The sequence below is a fragment of the Microtus oregoni genome, unplaced genomic scaffold (genome assembly GCF_018167655.1).
Source record: "Microtus oregoni isolate MIOR12 unplaced genomic scaffold, Mior012 000012F_ref0000307, whole genome shotgun sequence".
Classification (NCBI taxonomy): Eukaryota; Metazoa; Chordata; class Mammalia; order Rodentia; family Cricetidae; genus Microtus; species Microtus oregoni.
The window spans coordinates 136,678-146,023 of record NW_024543071.1 but is presented as its reverse complement, the minus strand read 5'-3'; positions in this window follow the sequence as shown (position 1 = coordinate 146,023).

The window sequence follows — 9,346 nt, the reverse complement described above, 5'->3', positions numbered from 1 at the left end:
TAAGCTACCACCTTGTGGTGTTACACAGATTATTAGAAATGTGTTAATCAAGATGTGAAAGTTAGCCAATAAGAGGCTGGAACTAATGGGCAAGACAGTGTTTAAAAGAATACAGTTTCAGTGTAATTATTTCGGGTAAAGCTAGCCATGCAGGAGCTGGGGGGGGGGGGGAGGAGGTGGGAAGCGGCCTGCCACTGCTATCACTATACCTTCCTTATCTTCTGCTCCTTCCTGGATTTCTTTCACTTTGCAGTCAGATTGTAGACATCCTATGCTCTCAGTTTCCACCTGCGGTCCTGTACCTTGTTTTCATTCTCAGATTCCTCACTCCTAAATGAGGAATTCCTATGGTTTCTTATATGCTGATAGAACTGTAACCTCTTATTTCAGGATTTGAAGTTGCTCATCTAAAATGGTTTATAATTTGTAATCAAAGTTTGTTTCCTACAGAAAGTTTTGTCTTGTTACTATTTTGTGTGTATGGATGAATCTGTGCCTATATGATTACTTCAGGCTCAGTTGGATATGTAAATGTATGTGGCCACTGCATGCTTATTTCTGACTGGTCTTGAATACCTGAGTTTACATGTCCCATGTGTCTTGATAAATAGCTCAACTGTTATTACGACTAGCTGCCTGGGTTCAGAATTTGCCTCTGAGATTTGTGACCATTATCTGATACGATGGCAGAGAAAGTTATTTTATACTGTTCTACTTTATTTAAAAAGACAGCTAAGGAATTCAGTATGGTTAAAAAATATGTAACAAAAACTTGTAACTCAAAATTGGAACTGTTCTGAGAAACAACACATGGTCTGCCACCACTTTAATTGAGTACAGTCACATGGGCAGTCACCATTTTCACTAAGGATGGAAAAAGAAAGTTCACATGAAGTGGGCCCACCAAGAGACAACTGATATTTTGTTTATGCTATAACAAATAAAGCTTACCTGAAGATGAGAATGTAGAGCTAAACCACTAGTTAGCCATAGAGGCTAGGCAGTAGTGGTACACACCTTTAATCCTAGCACTTGGAAGGAAAAGACGGATGGAGCTCTGTGAGTTCAAGGCCACCCTGGGCTACACGAGATTGATCCAGTCTAAAAGAAAAACAGAGCCAGGCAGTGATGGTTTATACCTTTAATAGCAGTACTTGGGAGTCACATGCCTTTAATACTAGCAGTCCCACCTTATAATTTCCTCTCTCCACCCAGCTATATCACTTCCTGTCTATCAGTATAGACCTCCAGACCTTTATGGTTAGCTAGTGGCTAACTCCATCCTCTGATCTTCAGGCAAGGCTTATTTGTACAAACAAGATATCACCATATTTCCCCCTTTTTGTCTAAATATTTTAAAAGAAGGTTATAACTAACATAAGAAAAATTATATACAGTAACTACACTAACTATATGTAATATATACAGGCAATAAATACATCAACAATGTTTAGTCCATTAACAATTGACAAATTCAGAGAAAATACTCCATATCTATCCTGTCTTGGTGAGTTCAAAAGCTGTATCTAGTTCACTTTCCCAGTTTCACAGTCCCAATCATATAGAGAACCTTTCATAATAAATACAGTTGGATTTTTTTCACCTACCACTGAAGAAGATGTTTTGGCTAACAATAGTGCTCATGAACATTCTTCCTAGTTCCCTTTATTCTTTAACTACTTAAGTTTCCATGAAGACTACTCTTTTTATTATTATTCATTTGCCAGCAGTTTGCTCTAGATTTCAGGAATAAAACTCTTAAGGCAATGAGTTATCATCAAGCTTTCTGATGGGAGAAAGACCTATTATCTTATTTGTGATCTTGTTCCTGCTTTTCTTTCTTGGTTGTCTGAAGTCCCTTTGTTAGCCAGATAAAAAGTACCTTCAGTTCACCTGACTGCAGTGTAAAGCCACACAGCAAACATTTCCTTTTGTGTCCTTAAATCTCTCTTTACTGTTAATATTTGGGGCACCCTTCCACTTATGTGACAGAATCACTCCAATCTGTTTTACTCCTGGCATAGTGCAAAGATGGGGGACAGCCCACCAAAATCTATTAAGCTAGAAGCAAACTTTATTGCAGAAAAATTTAAAAAATATCTTCATGGGGGCACAAAATCAGCTATAGCTGTAACCACAGCCAGAGATCAGGCTTCTATAGCTGTGGCAATATGGCTGTTTCTGAACATGCCTTTTTATAGCAAGAAGTAAGCATTGAACAAAAGAATTTTTACAATATCAAGGTAAAACTCAGATACAAATTGCCTTTTTTTTTTTTGCAATTTCCATTAACAGGGTTTTTTTTTAGTTAAACTGGTATTTGTATTTAGTCCATTGTTTCTCTCTAGTACTTTCCTGATGGTGTTTACTGAAGCTCTGCACTTCCCCTGATACTGTCAGTTTTGCATAGCAGGGAAGGATATAGGGCAATGCACAATCAAAATGCCACATACAACCCACAATTTAAAAGTTAGCTCAGCTCATGTTCATTGCTGGTCATGAGTGGCTGAGGGGTTATCCAAAAACTCAGTTTCAGAGGGACTGTCAGTTTGCAGAGGGCCACTTCAGACTTGTAGATGGAGCTATGTGTTGTAAAGCAAAGTTAATAGTTAATCCTTAAACTGCTGAAGAAGCTGCTGACAATCTGCTCTCATTCCCCTAGGCTTAGAACTTTATATTTTTTTATTTCTATATTTCTATTCCTGGAACCTACATTTCTATATTATTATTCTTGGACTCCTCACAACCCACACAGTATAGTGGGCTATAAAAGCTAGCTAGCCACGTTGTGTCCTGGAGGAAGAAGGGGAAGTACTTAAGGAGTGTGGGATGATATCAGGGTCTGCTCTTGGGGCCAGAGGAAAATGCTATTGAAATGCATATCTCTGCTGGACTAGAAAAGGGCTTTGTCTAGGGTAGAAGGCAGGGTTGGGAACCATTTTGCTGTGTCTTTAAGCAGTATAACCCTATGGGAGATGCTCTTGCCACTCAGGCCTCACTAACAAATCAGGCCCACTAGTCAGCTTGCCAGTCAGAAGTGCTCCAGGACCCTTCTGGCCGCTGGATTCAGGATAGGCTTTGATGAGGTGCTGGCAACAGCAGTTTCATGTGCTGTGCTGTGAGTTCTGGTTCAGGTAACTGAGAAGAGATCATGGGTGAGCTGGGAAGCCACAACATAGTGAGAAAGGGGCTGCTATCCCCAGATGGAGAGTAGCAGATGGTAAGGTGTGGGAGCTGGTGTGTTCGATCTTCCCTAGATCTCAGTGGGAATCTGTAACCAGACTCCCTGTGCTGTGAGGTTCCATGTGGTCCTTGAAGGTGGCCTCTGAATAACTTTGCTCTGTGGGCTGAATTTGCTCAGGGTGTTAGAGCAAGGAGCTGTTTTTAAATTTTTTAAATTTATTTATTTATTATGTATACATATTCTGTCTGCATGCCAGGAGAGGGAACCCAATTGGATTACAGATGGTTGTGAGTTACCATATGGTTGCTGGGAATTGAACTCAGGACCTCTGTAAGAACAGCCAGTGCTCTTTAAACTCTGAGCCATCTCTCCAGGCCCATAGAAACATCTTTGTAGTCAACTTCAAATATGCTTTTTGTGCAACCATGGGAAGCAGGTTACCAAGCTTGGAGAGGCCTAGTTTCTTCAGGATCTTCTTGAGGTTCAGCACTTGGCATTTAACCTTTATGTGTAAGATCCACTTACAGTTAATTTATTAAGGTTGTAAAAGGTGTCTCATGTTGGGTAGCACTCCACTACTAAACTGTGATGTAGAAGAGTAGAATTGGTGATATAAAGGATTTACCAATGCTTAGGAGATAATAAGTCTCACAAAATAGAATTTAGCTGAGGGAGGATGTTACGAGCTGGGGGACTTAAGCTCCATATTCTTTTCTAGTAATATCTATGAAGACTCTGTGCCCTTCTCCTCAGAGAGCGATGAGTGACCAGACCAAGCAAGAGAATTGTTTTTATGATGATTCTTTACTAGCAACTTCAATATCCGATGCATCAATGGGGTTTATAATCTTAATAGGCATGGGGGATTGATAATGGGCAACACACAGGCAATTCAATATCACAATTATTAATCCTACTAAACCTAATACATAAAACCAATTCATAACCTTAATCTAACTTATCACTTATTCATAAGACACTTCTTAACCTTAATACAACTTATCCATTACTTATCTATAAAACACTTCTTAACCTTAACTTATGCATTAACATTTCCTAATCTTATCAATTATCCATAAGATATCTCTTAACATTTCACACACTAAACGTATGTATTAACACATCTATGCTCTTCTCTTAACATCTCATACATACATGAAATAGCATCATACGACCTGGTATTCCTCAGTTTAAAAAGGGCTTTTTGAATTTCTTCAGGCAGGACGTCTGACCGTGCTGGGGACTGGATAGCAAGGATCTACTCTTGACCCTGTAGTCTGCGCTCAGGAAATAAGGTTCCGATGTCCTGTTCCAGGCTGATACCAGGTGCTGGATCAATTCTTGACCTCGTAGTCTGTGGCCTTTAGACTTGGCTTTTGGGTGACCAGGTCTCAGGAGACAAGGCTTTTAGTTCTCTACTCCTGAAGATAAAGCTTTGCTCTCGGAATGGCAAAGTGTTCTGAAAGGCAGAGTATCTTGTCTGTTCTCAGGAGACAGACCTTCAATGCCCACTCTCAGGGAATGAGGCTTTGCATTCAGGATGCAAGGCGTTAACTGTCTGTTTTTGGGAGATGAAGCTTTGCACTCAGGAGACAGAGCATTAAATGTTTAGGCAAGGCGTTTAATATTTCTGCTTTCCAGGAGGCAGGCTTGGAGGATCTCTCTCTACAAGACTTGGTGCCCAGGCCATTGTGAGAAGTGAGAATGACCATCCTCTTTCAGCCCTCTCTTTTTAAGTCAGTTCGAAACTGCCCCTCGTTTGATCCTTCTGATAACCAGGTGTCCTAGGTTATCAGTATCGACTGGTCACAGAAGGGTGGGGGTCCCTCTTGTGTGGCAAGATTATTTCATTACCATGGTTCCTGGGTGCAGCCTGGCAGCCTTCAAGTGGGCAAATGTTTTCTTAATATTTCACCTTAGTAATTTTCCACAGCACACACAAGAAGAAATGCTTTTACATTACACCAAGTTACATTCATTCTTGCTCTATAAATTTCCTGCTCTATCTACACTACGGATTCCCCTTTTTTATTCATTCAGAGAAATCTGCTTCCATGCTCATTACAGAGGCCTTCTGCTAAAATGCCCCAAAGATAAGTATATGCTAACCAGGCTAGTTAAAGATTAGGATGCTAGGATACACACTTGTTCATCTGGACTGTCCAGACATTTGGCTCCAAATCATTACAATGAAGACACCCCTGATTTAGAACCAGCCATTAGGCTCAACTTTACATCAAAAAAACAGGACTCTAACAAGATGCTCATTGAGGCATTACAGGGTCACACAACATACCTTAAGGTCTGAAGGGCCATAAAGTTAGTTTTCTTCTTGAGAAAAGCATAGTTCTGTCAGATGGGAAATATGACACTAGGTGACAAGTATTAAAAAAGTAAAACATTGTTGTGTTAAGGTCTGGCCTGATCAAGCAAGGCTTTCATTTAGGCCCTCAGGCAGTGAGGAGTATTCTTGGGAGAGCTAGTAACAGCAGGGGACCTAGGCCTTTGGACCTAGGCCCTGGGAGTTTTCTCTAAGGACCTGATGTGTTAACAATAAAACCAGGGATGTGCTTGAGAGAACTGGTAATGGGCTGGTGGCCAAGGCCTTTGTGGAGGGATTGCTTCAGATTCTGAGAATTCAACTCTTCCCACAACAATGATGTATGATTATCAGTCCCAAGGGCACTGTGGGCTTAGTCAGTAATATTCTTGGAATACCCTTTCCCCCTTATGCACCATTGTTTGATTAGCTTCCTCCTAATTTTGTCCCATTGCATGACACTTTCTCCTGACTTCATAGAACTCTCTCATTTCTTTCCATTTCCCCCATGGAAGTAGTACATAAGATGATATTCTCCTTAAAACACTTACTTGGTTGACATAAGACATAGCTGGTACAAGAACTCTCCAACCCAGCTGTTACCTTTTTTTGTCTTCTACTTTTCCTATATTTCTCATCCTGGTACCTTTACTTCAAGACTCTGTAACTGAAGAATGACTTGTTGTATCAGATCACTGGTGTACTTGAAAAATAATTCTGGTAATATATTTGCTGTATAAGTCCCCCATCTGCCTAATTGACTAGACTTGCAGTTTCCTCTCCGAATTGAAATTGTTCCAAGTCTGTCATAAAGCATGAACCTAAAAGAAACTTAATGATGACAGCATATGAGGAATGCAAAATTGTCTAGGCTGTCTCCTTTTTGAACATTATCCAGAGATGAGTGTATATTATCATCAGCATGAAGTTTTTGTATTAATCTTCAAAGTGTGTTGCTGTAGGAGGCCACTTGTTTGTTTCCAGCTGCTCAATCCCAAAATAATTAAACAGAAACTATATTATTTAAATCATGGCTTGACCAATCACTTAAGCATATTGCTAGCTACCTCTTACATATAGAATTAACCAATTTCCATTATTTTATATTGTACCACAAGGACTGTGGCCTATTGGCAAGGTTCTGGCTTGTTTCTTGCCCCTCTGGTGGCTACATGACATCTCTCAACCATACTACAAAAAGCATTTGTTCATCTATGTTCATAGCAGCATTATTTGTAATAGCCAGAACCTGGAAACAACCTAGATGCCCCTCCATGGAAGAATGGATAAAGAAAGTGTTACACATATACACATTAGTGCACTACTCAGTGTTAAAAAAACAATGACAACTTGAATTTTGCATGCAAATAGATGGAAGTAGAAAACACTATCCCGAGTGAGATAACCCAGACTCCAAAATACAAATATGGTATGTACTAATTCATTAGTGGATTCTAGCTATAAACAAAGGACACTGAGTCTATAGTTCATGATCCTAGAGAAGCTAAGTAATAAAGTGAACCCAAAGAAAAACATATACAGATTTTTCTTGAAATTGGAAGCAGACAAGATTACCAGGCAAAAATTGGGAGCATGGGGGTGGGGAAGTGGGGGGAAAGGGGAGATGGAAAGGGTTTGGGAGAGCTTGGGGGAGTGGGATAGTTGAGATGGAGGAAGGACAGATATGGGAGCAGAGAAGGAGATATCTTAAATGAGGGAGCCATTTTGGAGTTGGCAAGAGCCTTGGCTCTGAAGGGATTCCCAGGAGTCCACGGGGATGACCCTAGCTAGGACCCTGGGTAGTGGAGGAGAGGGTGCCTGGACTGGCCTTGTCCTGTAGTCAGAGTGATGACTATCTTGGGTATCACCATAAAACCTTCATCTGGTGAAGGGTGGAGATAGAGACCAAGACCCACATCAGAGCATTGGACTGATCTCCCAAGGTCCAGTTGATGAGCAGAAGGAGGGAGAATATGAGCAAGGAAGTCAGGACCATGAGGGGTTTTATTCACCCACTGAGACAGTGTGCCTGAGCTAATGGGAGCTTACCAACTCCAGCTGGACTGGGAATGAATGAGCATGGGATAAAACTGGACTCTCTGAATGGGGCTGACAATTGGGCATACTGAGGGGCAATGATAATGGCACTGGATTTGTCTCTACTGCATGTACTGGCTTTTTGGGATCCTATTCTATTTGGATGCATACTTTCCTAAGCTTGTATGTAGTGGGTAGGGCCTTGGACTTCCCACAGGGCAGGGTACCTTGTCCTTCCTTAGGACTGGAGGGGGAGGGGGAGAATATTTGGGGGAGTGAGAGGGAAGTGTTAGGAGGAGAGGATGTGGAAATTTTGATTGGTATTCTTTATAAGGTAATAAAAATGAAAAAATTAAAAAAATATATTATTTCACATATTTATATATAAATATTCTTATATAAATATAATTATTTGTCTATTTATATATTATATATTTATTTGTGTGTGTACATATAAATATATATTAGGATATATACATATCTAGATGTTTCATGCTTCTCCCTGTCCCTATATTTAATCATTTGGTGTTTCATCTTGAAGAACTGTCTTCTAAGGAAATCATCCAGAGATGCCAGATAATGTATTGGTGCTAAGATTTATTTTGTAACAAAGATTTATGGTGTGTGTGTGTGTGTGTGTGTGTGTGTGTGTGATATGATTATGCGTTTGTAGGACCAATGCAGATATGTGGAGACCAGAAGACAACTTTGCCGTTTCTACTTTTGGTCCTCTTAATATGATGATCAAGATCAGTTTTCCAGCCTTGCACGCCACAGATCTTTCCCACTGAGCCATCTCACTAGTCCTCAAATAAGATTATTAGTAATATTATAATAGGAAACAATTGTCTTATCTTCAAATTGTAAATAATTTCACACAAGGATAGAGGAACATAGGATAATTTGAATAATAAATCCCCTTTGCAAAGGAAGATATTTGTATGACCACACATTTTTTTAAATTTGTTTTTTCTGGGGATTAAACAACATTTGTTTACAACACTTTCTTAGAACCACAATTGAATGATAGTTAATTGCCTCATTCATTAAAATTGGTTACTGCTAAGCCTGACGACCTGTGTTCTATCTCTGGGTGAGCAATATTACTCTACAAGTTTTCTCTTATTTCTAAACTTGGCAGTGACATATGCACACTCCTACATGAGCATATATATAAATAATTTTTAATCCTGAATAAGTGCAATTGAGGTCAATTGCAGTCAAAAGAATTCCTAGGTTTCATCACTACAACTCACATAGAAGAAGTGGGTAACAAACACCTGTGAGTTATCCTCTCAGTGCTACATACACATCATGGCACAGGTGTATTCACACAAACACAGTTCAAACATTTTTACATGCAAAGATAATCAAAGAAAATAACCCAATTATTGAGCACATGTTAAATGGTGATAGGAGCACTACAACTCTTCATCTTCAGTATTTTAATGACATATTTGGGACCTTGATAGTTAACTCTGTACCACTACTCCTCTTGTGTACCCAAGTTTCATTCCTAGCACCCACCTCAGATTGGTCAGAGCTTCCTGCATTTACAGGTCCTGGAAATCTGGTGCATTTTTCTGGCCTCTTGGGGCACCAGAAATTCAAATGGTGAAAAGAAAGGTATGTATGTGAGTTCATATAATAAAAAGGTTTTCTTCATGCATCTTAAAAAATGAAATTTAATATACCCAATGTTCCTCTTGTGCTATTTTGTCTGATTGGCCTCTTTCTGAATTTGTATACTTCCTTTGAAAACCGAACCCATTGATTTACATTAGTAAGAGACTTGCTGTTGAATT